Here is a 16,391-nt window from a genome sequence, read left to right as displayed (position 1 = left end):
TTGTCATATTCAAATTAAAGACTACTATGATTTTAATATACTTGCTGAAGTTCTTTGTACCTTTATACTCCCGAGAATTACTCACCAGGAAGTTCTCATGTAATAAGGTTTAATATAAGTTAAATATTTGTGAGCAAGTGATAAGGAAGAATATTTACTTTCTCTCTCTATATATTTCTCTTATATATATAAATATATAATAAAGAAATAAATTTATATATAATAGTATAAATACATTTATATAGATTTATATATAAATTTACTCATGACTGTTCAATTTTTGCTCTAGTACTTACTTAAAACTATTATAAATACATTCCTCTTGGTGCTGTACCATCTGGTATTTAAAACCCATTTCTTCCCTACCAATGAGAATCCTTTAAAAGACTGTTACATCTTCAAACCTAATCTGTGTGGCCTGAGATGAAACATATCCCATGTACTCAGTTTTACTATATCTTTAGAGATACAAATTCCTCATAATGAAAGAATATGAAAATTATTCATAGAAAAGAAAATTTTAACTATCAAAAATAAAATATTTTTGTTTCATTCAGAAAAGACTTAGGTATCTGCCAGTGTAAGAGATCTTATTTAAGCATCCGTTTTTTCCCTAGAGCACTTGGTACAATAGTAAATCCCAAGAAGCATTTGATTAATCTGTTAATGTGCCCTACTAGAGAACGTATCTTTCTTTCTTTCTTTTCTTTTTTTACCATCTCTCACTAAAATCCCAGTGTTGAGACCATCGAAAATTCTCCATAAAAACGTGTGGCTTGATTAATAACATACCAAATTCAGTTACTAGCTGAGCTTCCATGGATATTGGAGGCACAATACTATAACCATGAAGTTATCGAAGGGCCAAAAAGTGTTACTAATTGCTTTTCATGGCTTTCCCTTTATCCAGCTGAGGCAAGATGGGTTAGAGTCAGATGCCACTGAACAGATGCCACTGAAGCAGACAAAAGCAGCAGCAGAGTTGAGGACAGCCATTTCCTATTCCATCTCCTCTACCATCATTCACATTGCCAAACATCAGAGGTTTATTAGCATCTTGGACCCAACCTGATCAGGTAAGCAGGTATTCCATTCCAAAAAAATTTGGGTTTTTTTTTTTCTGTTTCTCTTCTAAGTAATTAGACCTGATTCCCGTCCTCAGCAAAGAAGTCTGCATTTCACACAAAGTCCTGCAACAAATGTATGACCCATGTAGTCAGCAATGTAAGTGGTGGCTTCTCACTTACCAGGCAGTTTCACTGGTACGCAGACCAGGGACTTACTCAGGTCAAGGAGTGGGGCATTGTGTTTCCACTGTAGTCAGGTAGGCTTACACAGTCAGCCCAGCATCCTGCGGTCCACATGTTGCTGCCATGGAAGATACAGTCCTCCCCTTTCCTCACATCTGTTATCTTGATACCTTTTGAAAAGGGGAATCAGAGGAAATAGAAGTTTTATTTTATATTTTTCAGAGAAGGGAGTCCATTCTCCTTTGGGAAAGGCAAGTGATAAAAAGCAACTTAGAAACTCAGTTCTTTGGGTCTACCATGGATTTCCAGAGCTAATCAACACTTCTGGTATGTTCACAGTATTATATAACTTTGAATCGAAAATGAGATGCTATTTAATTCCAACACATTTTTATAAATGCAAGGTTCTGGCCTGCATATTTTCACTGGACAAACTGAGAGAAAACACAGGATCAGTTGAGTCAAGAGTGTACATGACGGTAGAGTAACAATGTCCAACAGATTCATCTTGCTGACCTAGCTACCTTATTTCTCATTATCAAATTTCTAATCACTAACTTCAGTTTTGCTGATGAAATAGCAGCAGAATTGGTAAGAAAAGAAGACCAGTGTTAGGGGAACAGAAAAAAGATAACATCATTTAAATCCACACATCACTGGAGGACCACTGTGGTTCATTGCCAATAGCACAATCACCAATTCTAAGATGTTCTAGGTCCTGAGTATATAAGAAAAAAAAAAAAGAAGAAGAAGAAGAAGACGACAACTAGGAAATCTCCAGATGGCCAAACAGGACTGAACAAACTATTTACAATGCAGCAGAGAGAGACAACAAGTCGAAAACTCAAGCAAAATAAAGATATGTAAAATGAGAACTCCAACACGTCTCTAATAATCCCAAAGGGGGGGAAATGGAGAAAAGGGAATCAAGACAAGTTTTGAAGAGATAATGGATGAAAATTCTCCAGAATTGAAGTACATGAGTTTTCAGATTAATATGCCACACTACCTACAGGTATAGTACGATGGTAGCCGTGTTGGAAAGGGAAGGGGAGGGAAGGGGAGGGAAGGAGAGAGAAAGGGGAGGGGAAAGAAGGGTAGGGCAAGGGAGGACAGGAAGAGAAACCCCACAGCTAGGCACACTGTATTAAAAATGCAAAACACTAAAAGTAAGGAAAGGCCATCTTAAACCTATTTTTTCAGTACAAGGAAAAATGAACATAGAAGCAAGAAGATGAGCATGAGAGCAACACTTAAAGGGAATAAGAGCATTGATTTATCTGGTCATGTTCTTACAAATGTGAACTGTCCCTTGCCATATTCTCAAGGCTTAGAGACCAAGAAAAATGTGAGAACGACGGCTTATGAAATAAAACCACTCCAGTCTACGGAACTCCATCATGGAGCCTAAAGCAGCATCACTGTAGACATGCAAGTTAGGACTAATGGGAACAGGGGTCAGAGAGGAATTGAGCTTAACTTTATGCCCTAGACTCATGTAATTATATCACACCTGGTATTGCATGAGGAGATAGGATGGCCTCAAATGTGCTGTTCCTTTTCAAAGCCTTGTTCCCCCTTGTACAAGGAAAAGGATCCTTATAGTAAACAGTAATCAACAAAGTTGGAGAGTCAAGTCTGGGAAAACACATAGGATTATGATAGTTTAAGTAAATGTATTTCACACACTTATAACATCAGACCCTACACCAGGTGCAGTAATGCCCAGAGGAGTGGTGAACCCTCTGGCAATAGAGGGAACAAGGCACTGCTCTGTAAGTTCCTCGCTCCCACCCCTGAAACTGAGGGGTCGAAGGAGGAGCACAGGATTAGAACTGGCCATAATGATCGGCAAAATAAATGATCAGTTCCATAAGACTCAGAGCTGTTTTTTGTCAGCCCTAGTCTGTCTCCAGTGTCTAGGTGCTTAGGAAGTATTTCAGTGAATGAATTAAAGTAATCTGCAACACAAAGGAAGGTATAATGTTAATAGGCAACTTAAATCTCTCTGAAATAGGTCATACTCTCTCAAGATAAATTAAAAAAAATAAACAATCCAGACACTAATTTTCTATGCCATCATATTTAAAAGAGGACAGGGTTATAAACATGTTAGATAATGTTAAATTCAGTTTACCAATATATGACATAATGCTTAAGGGAAAATTCTACTGCTTTCAGGCAATGCAAACACATTTTTAAAAAAATACTTTATTTATTTGACAGAGAGAGAGATCACAAGTAGACAGAGAAGCAGGCAGAGAGAGAGAGAGAGAGAGAGGAAAGTAGGCTCCCCGCTGAGCAGAAAGCCCAATGCGGGGCTTGATCCCAGGACCCCGGGATCATGACCTGTGCGGAAGGCAAAGGCTTTAACCCACTGAGCCACCCAGGCACCCCCAAACAAATTTTTAAATGAAAATATTTATAAAGCACCTTTCAGTGGGTTGCATATCCTTGCCTTCACACAGAAAAGTGACAGAGCAAAGCTTATGTGGCAGATTGGGTTGTTTGAATGTACCTAGCACCCCAGCCTATCACAGGACAGTCCCTGTCTGAGTGTTGCTTCCCACCTCAGAAGTCGAAGTGGCTGGAGACACCTGAGTGGAGGCTTACAGTCCAGGCTTGACAAATTGGGTATTTCCAACCAGGGCTTCAAAAGACACAGGGAGCTGAGAAACTTCTAGTGACAAAAGTCAGCAGCCGCAGTTGCTCACCAGAGAGAGACGTGGAGTCCAGAGGCAGCAGTGTTGTGAGTCCTATGCTGAACTGTCTGGCAGAGACAATACAACCCCAGCCTTGGTGACTACTAGTGGCAGTGTCGGTGGAAACCATTAAGAGTACTCAACAGTCAGGACTGGCTGTGCTTCTAGCTCTTGGGCCGACCTCCAGTTGCCCATATCAATTTTCTCTTCTTAATCCCCCAACTTCCAGAATGATTATGTGGAGAACTTTCAAACAGATTCATTTTCTCTTCAAGTTAGCCAAAACCATTTTTTAAAAAAATTTATTTATTCATTTGAGAGTGAGAGAGAGAGAGCACATGAGAAAAGGAGGAGAGGCAGAGGAAGAGGGAGAAGCAGGCTCCCTGCTGAGCAGGGAGCTGACTTGGGGCTCTATCCCAAAACCCTGAGATCATGACCCGAACTGAAGGTAGTCATCTATGGACTGAGCCACCCAGGTGCTCCAAAAAACAATTTTCTTTACATAAAACCCTGACTGATACACCTTGCCATTTGTGATACAAGTTCATATCCTCTAGTTTAATTTAATTTAGTTTAATTTAACTTATGTATTAGAGAGAGAGAGCACACATGCCTGGGGAGGGTCTGAGGGAGAGGGAGTAGCAGACTCCCCACTGACCACGGAGCCAGACTCGGGGTTCCATCCTAGGACCCCAGGATCATGACCTGAGCCGAAGGCAGACATTTAACCAACTGAGCCACCCAGGAGCCCCCACAATAATTTAAATATTATTCACAGAAAAAACACAAAATGGGCCCATGATCCCTTAACTTCCAGGTTTGCCACTTGAACTTGGAGAAAAAAAAAATTCTGTGAATTGTGGGGTGAATTAATTAATTTGTTAAGAAGAAGTTATTCTAATTTGTCTTGGCACCATGTAAGCTGTTATCTATGCAGACAGCAGTGCAGACCATAACAGCTGCAGATGACTCTGTATATTTCACTCAAAATCCGACTGTGCTGTATCATACAGTTCCAGACAATGCCGCATCAGACCATGCATCCTTACTACAAAGGCATGTTTCATTTTTTAACCAGGTAACTCACTTCTCGGGAGTGTGATGTTGATGATGTTTTTAATCTATACACTGATGTTACTTTCCTGTGACTCGTAAGTAGCAGCCGAGCAGGGACATGTTGATGCTAATTCATCATCTGAACATCCTTCTGGGTCATACATAAACATAAAACCGACCAACTTGTGTATGCTAAATATATTTAAAGGGCTACATCACATCATCATAATTTTATTTTTTTTAATTTTTTATTTTTTATAAACATATATTTTTACATCATCATAATTTTAGAGGAAGAAAACAAATGCTATTCCAAATGGTTTCTCTTTGTTGGAGGAGAGAAAAAATAAAAAAGAAATGATATACATAGATGTATCTCTTCTACTGCAGAAAATTTTCTAATTCTACGTATACCCAGAATTGTACTTAAATTGTCTTTCCCTCATTAATTTGGGGACTTTGTCATCTCAAGAGAAATTTAAACTTTAATAATGAAAAAAGGGAATAAAAATATTCCTGATCTTAAGTGGCAGGAAGATATAACAAAAGAAATGTTTAGTCTCCAAAGGGTCCAAATGTAAAAATATTGACCATGATTCCTACTGGCAATACAGGGGGATTCTTGTCATTTAGAGGGTTTTCTGTACCACACACTATCAAGTCTGATAGTTTATTTTTGAGGGGAGGGAGCAAGAGAAAATGCCATCCTTCAGTGGTCTTCTACAAACCTGGGTCATGTTAAATGATGACTTCTGCTGGTTTTTGTTCTTTAAAGAAAAAAGTGCTTTATTACTTGTAGATTCTTAGTCCATCTTTATGAATTTGTGATTCTGGGTACTAAAAAAGAAGGGAGGGGATATGTCACCTCCTTAATTAAGAAAGAATTAACTGTTCATTGGCCCTAATACTCTCTCTAAAGAACAGATGGGCTCTCTCCTTTGACTTCTCTCTGATTACCATTCAGTGGTTATTAAACTTCTGCACAATTCCTAGTCACCCAACTGCCCTTATCTACTTATTTGGAACTATTTTAAGTTACTTATGTGTAACTATTTTACCATCACAATTTAAATAAATAATAATTTGCACACAGAAATAACTAGTATAGATCTATCTAGGAGAGAAGGGGAATATAGCTTTTATCAAAATGTTCTCAATGTACAGATGAATGTTTTCAAGTTCAACTATATCTGGTGAAGCTCATTATCTGGTTAAGTGGCTTAAAAGTTGAGAACTATAAAATATTGAGAAGATTGATATAACTTAACACATAGGATAAATATTAGTAATTAGTAATATTTAATGAGTTGAATATCAACATTAAAAATTCGTAACTTGGGGGGTGGGGTTATGGACATTGGGGAGGGTATGTGCTTTGATGAGTGCTGTGAAGTGTGGAAACCTGGCGATTCACAGATCTGTACCCCTGGGGATAAAAATATATGTTTATAAAAAATTAAAAAAAATTTGTAACTTTATTACTATAAAAATTGCATAAAAAGATATGATGTTAAGAAAAATTAAAGCCACAATAAATTTCTACAAGAATTAACATAGTTAATTTTAAATTATTATTTCTGAGAACATTTGGTTGGCTCAGATCATGATCCCAGGGTCCTAGGATCGAGTCCCACATCAAGCTCCACATGGGGGTCTCTCTGCTCAGTGGGGAGCCTGCTTTTCCCTCTCCCCCTACCCCTCTTGGGTTCTCTCTCTTTCACAGATAAATAAATCTTAAAAGAAATTATTATTTCTGATATGTACTTGCTTCTATTATCACAAGAAATAGCAAAATAATAATTTAAAAAAACTAATGGATGTGAAAGAGATTTGGGAGCAATGTGATCCATTTAAAAAAGAAAATTTAAGTGTGATCATTTAAAAAAATGATGAAACTAAGAAATCATCATACAAATTGAACTGCCTAGGATCACAGAAGTAGGTGGGGCAAAGTCAAACTAGGTCTGGTTACCTATAAATCAAGGGCATTTGTTCACATCACTACCTAGACTTCACCTCAGCCGTGTTTGCTCCTCAAAACACTTATATCAAGAGAATGTTACTGAAAGGAAGTAAGAGTTAATAGCAAGTTTGTTTTTTTTAAAGTATTGAAAGGAACATGTGGCATTTGGTTCCTATTTCACTGCCAAAGCCCATCTCATGGCCACTCAAACTTTAGAAGGCAGGAAGGATATCTTCCTGTGTGCCTAGAAGGAGAGAGAGATTTGGTGAGCAGCGTTAATGACTATATTATATATATATAACAGCTATTCCCTTGAGCTTTGCAGGGAAATAGTCACTTCATTATACATTCACTGAATAATGAATATTCATGTATCCGTGAAACTATTACCAGAAGACAAAAGGCTAATGAAATTTGGTATCTGAGTATACCTATCTGCCTCATGAAATATATTACTAAGCAGATTTTTAAATGGATAACATGGAAAACAAAACAAAATACCCTAGGATTTAAAACCAGATTTTGAAATCCCATATTGATTGGAAGATGTAATTTCTTCAAAAATATACTTGTTTACTAAGTAATGCTTGCTTTTCCTCTCAATTCAGCTTTACCCAACTTAGTAATGAAGTCAGTGCAAAAACACTAGGCTATCAGTACTTCTTTCTCCTGTTTTATTGAAAACCCATCATGGTTTGAGGGAAGTAACTGGTAAAACAATGAAATGCCCTACCTGTAGACAAGCTCTAGCCATCTGAATGGGGAATATGAAGATTGTCACTAAAAACACGAAATGATTTTAGAGGAAAAAAATGCTAGAAGCGAAATAAATTGCACCTTCATCGCTTAGAACGTATGTGCTATGTCAGCTCGTTTAAACATTTGTTGTTTTTCAGGGGCTGTGCAGCTTATATAATGTTAATATCTGAAAACAACTGCTTACACAAAGACTAATGATATGGATATTTTGACAATTTTAAGAATGTAATTTACCTAAGGTCTTAAAAAGCCAACCAACTGGGGGTATGGAGAGGGTGGCGGGGTTATGGACATTAGGGGAGATATATGCTATGGTGAGTGCTGTGAAATGTGTAAGCCTGACAATTCACAGACCTGTACCCCTGGAGCAAATAATACATTATAGGTTAATAAAAATAATTAATAAAAAATGGTCAATAAATGTATGGGGGAAAAAAAAAAAACAACCAACTGAAGTGTGTATGCGTGTGTATGTTAAGATTTTATTTATTTATTTGAGAAAGCACGAGAAAGTGAGTCTGAGCATGAGAGGGAGAACCTGACACCCCAATGAACTGGGAGCCTGATGCAGGACTCCATCTGGGGACTCCAGGATCATGACCTGAGCCGAAGGCAGTCGCTTAACCAACTGAGCTACCCAGGCGTCCCCCAGCTAAAGTTTTCATGGAGCAAGAAAAGTTTGAGTCAGAAATACTTAGGTTTACATTTGAGCTTTTCTATTATTAGCTGGGTGGCAAGTCATGTAATCTCTCTGGCCACATTTCCTTTTCTACCAACTAGGGATACTTTTATCCATATCACAGGACAGTTGAGGGGATCATTCATTCACTCACCAAATGAGATATTTAATAAGCCTCTCCTTGTGCCATGCGCTTTGCTAGATATGAGGGACAGGATGAAGCACAGAGCAGAGAAGAGAGAAGCTAAATCCATAGACTCCCCATAGGGGTCTATTTTGATAGAGAAGTAAGGTAATCACGGTGAGAGTTACAGAGGAGTCCACTTCGGGTGGGACGATCAGAGGTCTAAGAAGCTGAGATTAGGAGGATGCGGATGAGCCAAGCCTAGCCAAGAGCTTGGAGGAAAGGCGAGGGGAGCAGAGGAAAGACCTAGTGCACCGGGCTAGAAGCTGACTCAGGGAGATGGCGTAGGACCAGTGCCAGGCCGCTGGCGCCCCTCCCCTCCCCGCCTCGCCTCGCCCTGCCCCACCCCGACCTCATCCTACCCCCGCCCCGGCCTACTCAGACTCCTGTAGTCATTCTGCTTTGCACAGAAACACCTCACTGGACATGTGCTAACAGCTGTGATGAGTTTCAATGGCAGCAAATCCAGTGAGCAAAATAGCAACCAATAAGAGCCTTTGGGGAAATTCATCGTTAGTGTTAATATAATCATGTAAGCCTAAGTGCCCGATACATTTTCAAAGAGGAGGAAAAAAGTCTTCTTGAATACAGTTACCTAGGAATACATAATCTTGGAACAGGTCATCAATTCTAAAACATTCAAATAAAAGGGAGTCTGGTTCTTGCCTCTCTACAATTTAATTAGTAGGTTAATTGTCTGGATTAACTTTCCACTTTATAAAGAAACGTTCTAACAATAATATTCCTTTTAGTCAAAATAACATTCAGGTTCAGTTACTGAATCTCAGAGAGGAATAACCAAGGCTGCTAAATTGTCCAGTATGAGCTGAATAGATACCTTGCTTATTATAAAAGTTTGCAGCTTGGTGCTCCTTCAGGTGTTTGTGTATTTTACATGTATTGTTAACTTCACAGAGAAATTGCTTTGTGGAAAACAGACACTCATAGACCATCCAAATAAAATCATCTTTAGGAGGTGCAGTAACAAAGCCCCGTCACTATACCCCATGCACCATTTTGATCAAATACTCCTGTCAGGAGCTATGCAATAGCCTTCTGATTCAACATCCATAAAGTGCAAATGTGCGAAGACAAACATGTATTCAAGACCAGTAATATCCCAACCACCATCCTGGTTTAGAGATTAGAGCAGATTCTAAGACATTGTCAGGGAAAAATGCTCCATCACGTTCGAGGCTGAAAACAGACAGATCTGGGGTACAGACAGATCTGTATCCCCTGTTATGACCCTTTGACAAAGATCTATAGGACACCAGACTGAAGTATCCAAGTATTTGTCATTAAATCATGACACTCAAATGATTAAGATGAGATAAAATATGGAACAAAAAGCACTGCAATGCTAAGCTAATTCCTATTGTTTCAAATACAATAAAAATTAAAACTTTTCTTTTACAGTTCCCCAGAAAACCATTGTTCAGAGATCTTGCCTGTATTTGGCTTGACCAGTGAATAAATAAAGCTGATAGCATCAAAATATTCTTACATTTGGATTGTTATTCCACCACGCAATGTGAATATTATGTATCTTTATATATACTTATGTATGTCCATATGGCATTGAGTAGATACCTTTCAATGTACCCTGTTTAGTAAAGCTCTCAAAATAATCTTGTCAGACCTTCTTTGCTCCACTTTTGAAAGTGAAAGCTAAACATCCTTTCTTTGCAACGTAGCAAATGATTCTGGATGTGAGGAGGACGGAGAGGAGCAAGGATAAAAGAATGATTTCGGTTTTCTATCACATAAGCTTCCCATTAATTCACTAATCACCTGCTCAGTTTTTCTGCAGCTCTCCTGAAACTATGTCTTCCTTCATCTTTAAACAAAATTTTTGAATAGCCTAGAAACTACGATATGGCTTTTCTCACAGTAGACCCTTCAGGTTCCAAGGACTGATACCAGTGGAAGCCTATTTCTGCTCATTTCAGCTGTTCCCTGGCATTTGTCCAAAAGCCTAAAAAGAAAGAGGCTTCCTTTCAGTTCCATCTATCACAGCCACAGAATTATATAATAACATGTCAAAATAATGACTTGGAGGCACTGTGAAATCCTGCAATGCCTTCCAAAGCTTCCAAGAAAGATGTAAGGTTTTGTTTTGTTTTTTTTTTTAAACAAGTATATTTTGTAGACCAGTAATACTTTTAAAAATTGAAAATCAATATATGGTGTTATGGTTGAACATAATATTAAAAGATAGTATCAGGACATTCTTCAACTATTCAAAAGAAAGTGGCATTTTCTACACTTGCTCATTCTATCTGGGATCATTTCAGCTTTGGAAAATGGTAAGAGCCTGCTTGTAATCAGAACAAAAGGATGACTGAATGACAATTTAAGTATCTATACAAAAACAGCATTAACTGGCATGGAATTTCTCCTGTCAAAAGCTGAATCCCCTTTGCTATTAAAGCTTTCAGATGCTAACACGTGATATAAAAATTTTGCATTCTCTATTTTTAAATAGAAATTTAAATAGAAATTTTAAATAAAAATTTGTTAATTTTTTCACAACCAAAGCCACACGTAGAGAATTTCCTGACCAAACATTAAAATGGTAACATGTCTTTTCTGAATATACATGCTTATTGCATAGAGAGTTTAGAAGACAGAGGTATGAAAGAGAAAATGAAAATCTATACCTTCACCTCCCAAAGACAACTGCTCTTCATATTCTGGTACATTTCGTTACAAGTTTTTGTTTTGAAAAAGTTTTAGACTTATGGAAAAGTTGCAAAAATAGCACGGAGGGCTACTTTATATGTTTCACACAGCTTCCCTTAATGTCCATACTTTGCTATGAATATGGTTAATAACCACAGTGCAATTACCAAAACTAAGAAGTCAACATTGGTACAAAACTATCAGCTAAACTACAAACTGTACTCAAATTTTTCCAGTTTTTCTATTAATGTCCTCCTGTGCTGGGATTCTCCAGGAGGCCTTCTGAAATGGCAGGCTTTGGGACAGTAGTAAGATTGGGGCATCTTTAAGGACCTTGTATTCTCTTGTCCCATAGGATGGACCATGTTTCATCCCACATGTGAAGAAGTTTGAACATCTGTGGCAACCGTGACTGCAAGGAGCCCAAGACTTTCGGATGTCTGTGAACACTCCTTCAAATCCCTGTACAACCAAATGGTTCGTTGATCCTCGAGAGTTAAATGAAAAGAATCTCAAAATTTCCTGCTCTTCTTTGGTTACCTGATCCTCTTTAATTTTAGAGCCAACTTTCCAGTTTTGAAGTTGAAAAGACTAAAGAACGTAGCCAGTTTGCAGCTTCAAAAAAATAAATGAAATGGAGAAGATAAGGCTGTCTCGAGGCAGTACAGTCATAGAGTGTCTTCCCGCTGAAATGTACAATTGCCTTTAAAAAAATTGTTAAGGGCAGATGGAAGAAGGAAAAAAAAGATAAGGATGATGCCATCTGCCCACTTTTTTTTTTTCTAAAGCAAGTGCTGAAGATTTCCCAAGTAAAATAAGAATATTCAATTTTACCTCCATGCAGGGATTCTTTTTTTTTTTTTAAGATTTTATTTATTTATTTGACAGATAGGCAGAGAGGCAAGCAGTGTTGGGAGGGTGGGGAACAGGCTCCCCACTGAGCAGAGAGCCCAACCCAGGGCTCAGTCCCAGGACCCTGTGATCATGACCTAAGCCAAAGGCAGAGGCTTAACCCACTGAGCTACCCAGGTGCCCCCCAATCAGGGAATCTTATTTCAGTCCAGTAGGAAATGGTTTTCAACCCATGTGAAAACGCTCTTCTCAGCCAGAGATCAAAGACTGGAGCTAGAGATGTGAGCAGGGGTAGGGCAGAGAGAGCACACAGGCTGAATCAGGCAGCCAGGATTTGAATCAGCCTTCCCTCCATGACCAGCTAAGTGAATTGAAGGAAGTCACCTAATCTTGCCAGCTCTCTATTTTCCTACCTGTAAAGTAACACAGACCTCACGGGTTGTTATAATGCTCAAATAAAACATTTGTGCCTGGTTCTAGGTTTTCTAGAAATGTTAAGTGAACCAGAAAATAACCGGTTATATGTGGTTCAACATCCTATGCCTTTAAGGCAATGCCCGTGATTGCCCTTCATGCATGTTGGTTTTTGTTTCCTGGCTACTTGACACTAAGGTGGACATCATAACTCAGGAGAAAGGAAATTTGTCTCCTGTGGATGGCAACTCATGCCCTAGAGCTGACGCTTTACAGCCAATCGCATATGAATAGGAAGATACATTAATTTCTACAGCAAAATTATGGCCAAAGAGTAGATGTAGAGAATGTCATTCTCTAGGTGGGAAAGAATACAACCATAGCCTGATGCCTCAGATTGAGCTCTATTAAACAAACAAACAAGCAAACAAACAAAACCACAACAAAGCCTGAGCCCTGGGTGTTTTATATATATAATCAATCCCTGGACTTTACTTCCAAAACTAGTAATACCCTATATATCAATTAATTGAAGTTAAATTTAAAATATGTGACAAAAAAATTAAAAAATAAAATAAATAAAAAACCAAAGTCTCTTTAGCGAGCTTTCTCAAAACTACTTTTTTTTTAAATTACAATTGGACTTTTTTAAAAAAATTGCAGCTGTTGAAAAGAGCTGCAAAATATAAAAAGGAATTTTGTTTAAGAGAACATTTTCTTGCCCCTTTAAAAGTTAGCTGACTTCATGGAAACTTACTGTTTAATTAAAATTTTCTTAGTTAAATCTCATTAGCAACAAACCCGTATCATTAATAAAATTTCCTATTTGTTGCCTTAACTAAAATAGGATAACTATATAATTTATTATCCAGATTGAAGTGCTTTGGGGAGGAAAAGTGGGCTTCATTAATAATTATGCTGGGACCATAAAACATATTTAGAGATGGTTTTGGGAAAATGTGGACAGAGGGCTACTCTAACTTTCCAGAAAGGTCAACTCGCCTGATCCCTAATGTCTAAAAGGATTGCACAAGTGTGTGCTGTGAGAGGAAGTGCGGCTGTTCAGAAACACACTGTGATTCTTTTTCTCCTTGAACTGGAAGATTTGCATGGAATTTCTAACTGTTATTCTAAGAAAAACTCTTCAGACCAAAAATGTCCCTAGATTTCAAAGCAGGAGCAGATTTCTCATATCGATGGCCTACACTTTGATTTACTGTTTGCTAATGCATTAGAGACAGCCTGCCAATTTTGTGATGATTAGATTTGAACCTCATCATAACGGCACCCTCATCCCCTGGGAAGGGACACATTATTTTCAAAAGATCTGAGAGTACACGTTTAAAAGACAAATGTGAGCTTTCAGATCATGTGTAAAGGGAAACAGCGTGCCTATATATATATTATATTATATAGATATTTCTGTTTAAATATTACAGTGTATACAGTATATATTTGAGTCTGTTAGATTTATCAGTTAGGTACAGTGGGACTTGTCTTGATATTGTACAGTATTCCTTTTGTCAAATAATTTGCCTAATAACATAATAACATAAATATCCTCAGTAATTGTTATTATATGTAACTCACAGTTATTTAAAATGTTCTTCTAATGGCCTATCCCCTTTTCCAGGATTCAGAAAAGGCCTATTCAAGCTTCCTATGTTCACTTTGAAAATTGACCACTTAGCTATACCTTCTAATTAGTTATATTATTGGAGACACTGAAAGATTAAAAAAAAAAAGACAAAAAAAAGAAACGATCACATTTAAAACCCTTGATTTATAAGTTTTTTGTCAAAAGCCACATACTATATATTGAATATACATATTGGGGATATATATATATATATATATATATATATATCTCCCCAGTTTTAAAACTGGGGATACTTGTTTATCCCCAGTTGCACTTCTAAATTCAATTTTCCCTTCGTTTTTTATATGATTCATATAATCCAAGTAATATTTTTGAACTACCTTCTATGTCCTGAGCATTATTGGGGGGAGAAGACAAAGGAAATAAGACATGGGTTCAATGTCAAGGGGCTCACTACCTCATTTCTGGTCTTTAGAATGAGGTAACAGGGTAAGGAATATGAATGTGTTTCATATGTGCTCAGGATTCAGAAAAAAAAAAAAAAAACAACCCTGCAAAATATGCAAATACTGAGCTACTTTTGAAGTCTAGCTATTTAAAAGGTCAAAAAAAGTGTTTTCCCCTCCAGAGCTAATAGAGATGGAGGGATATCTGCCAAGCAAAGAGCTTCAATTCAACCATGTATTCATCAGCTTTTCCATATCCTGCCACTCTCCTTGGACAAGAGCAGCTACGTACTGAATGTTCTGGGGGCGGTCAGGCTGAATGAATGCATTTCCTAAAGGAGAAATCCCATTTTTCACAAATATTTAATTATTTCTTTTATTTTTTTTCCCTCTGTTTAACAAAGGTCTTGATAAATGGTCTTTGCAAAACCCACCTATTTACCTCCTTCATGAATGTTAGATTATACAAAATTTCATTTCAGAGTAAAATATCTTTAATGCAAATGTTCTTGTATAATTCCAATTTTGTATAAGAGATGGGCTGTGAATTCAGATATTTCATTAACAAAGAACCACTGACTGAGCATAATTGGTAATTTATACTCTCCCTGTGAAGACAAAACGACTGGCCAAAATTCATCAATTTAATATGACTTACCTAAGGTTGATTTAAAATATCGTATATTAAATTTCCTGTAGTTCAAAGTTGAAATTCAAAGCTAAACTCTGAGAAGCTGGCCAGAACATTAAGAACAAACTGACATTTCCAAAATTATCAGAGGCAAGGTCAGAAAGAAACAATATGAAAAATAAGCACATAAATAATTTAAATAACCCCAAAACTAAAATACAGAGAGATAGTTTGTATGAGATTTCAGTAACCGATATAAACAGACAGAAATAAGAAAATATCTCCATGAAGAGAGCATACCCTTAGGAGATTGTCTCGAGTATTATGGCTTGGGATTTTTCTGCTTCCCAGACAAAAGCAGGTCATAAATGGATCTTTATCCAAGGGGCAAAGTGGCCCAGTATCCATGTCTCCTTGCTGGTCATTCATATCCGTCAACATTATACCAGACAAATCTATGAGCTGACTTGTTATATTGACAGTCGGAGAGTGACTACCAAGTGACGGTAATTTACAAGACAGAGGGCATTCTTCAGCAGAGCTAGGACTTTCTCCAGGGAAGACAGAGCCTTCCTAAAGCTGTTCAATGTTGGGAGTCCCTTGTTACCAAATAATCACGCACTTCTCCTGTCTGAGTTTTGAACAAATTGAGAAGTGGGCTCGAGAGTCAGATAGTGATCAAACCATCTACTGAAATTTCATTAAAGCTGGATTAGAGCATTCCCTTGGACCTAAGAACAAAAATACGCCTCTAATTCTTTCTCCTCTGCACTCCCAGCTACTCACCCAGTCGGGGGCAAAGAAACTGGGCAGGAGGGCCGGCTTTCTTCTCATCAGGAAAGAGAGACATGTGAGGCTCCGAAAGTGAGCCGAGAGACAGAAAGATAAGTGACACATGAGCTGGGCACTTTGCACCTTAATTTTGCCTAACATGACCCACTGGATAGATAAATCACTTTCTTAGAGAAAAGGAGCTGTTCTACTTCAACCTTTACAGAGGGCTGACGTCCCTGGTCAGTGGGTGGGGGAGAATGTGAGAAGGAAGGATGGTGAACTTTACATAGAAGTTGAGGGAAAAAAATGCAGAGCCTCTAAAAAAAATGCAATAAGAAACAAAAAATCTCTTCAATAGGTGGTACTTTATCTATATAAATTCTGACTACACACACA

The sequence above is a fragment of the Mustela lutreola genome, chromosome 4 (genome assembly GCF_030435805.1).
Source record: "Mustela lutreola isolate mMusLut2 chromosome 4, mMusLut2.pri, whole genome shotgun sequence".
In the NCBI taxonomy this organism is placed as follows: Eukaryota; Metazoa; Chordata; class Mammalia; order Carnivora; family Mustelidae; genus Mustela; species Mustela lutreola.
The sequence above is the reverse complement of the archived record's forward strand: the minus strand, read 5'-3'. Positions refer to the sequence as shown.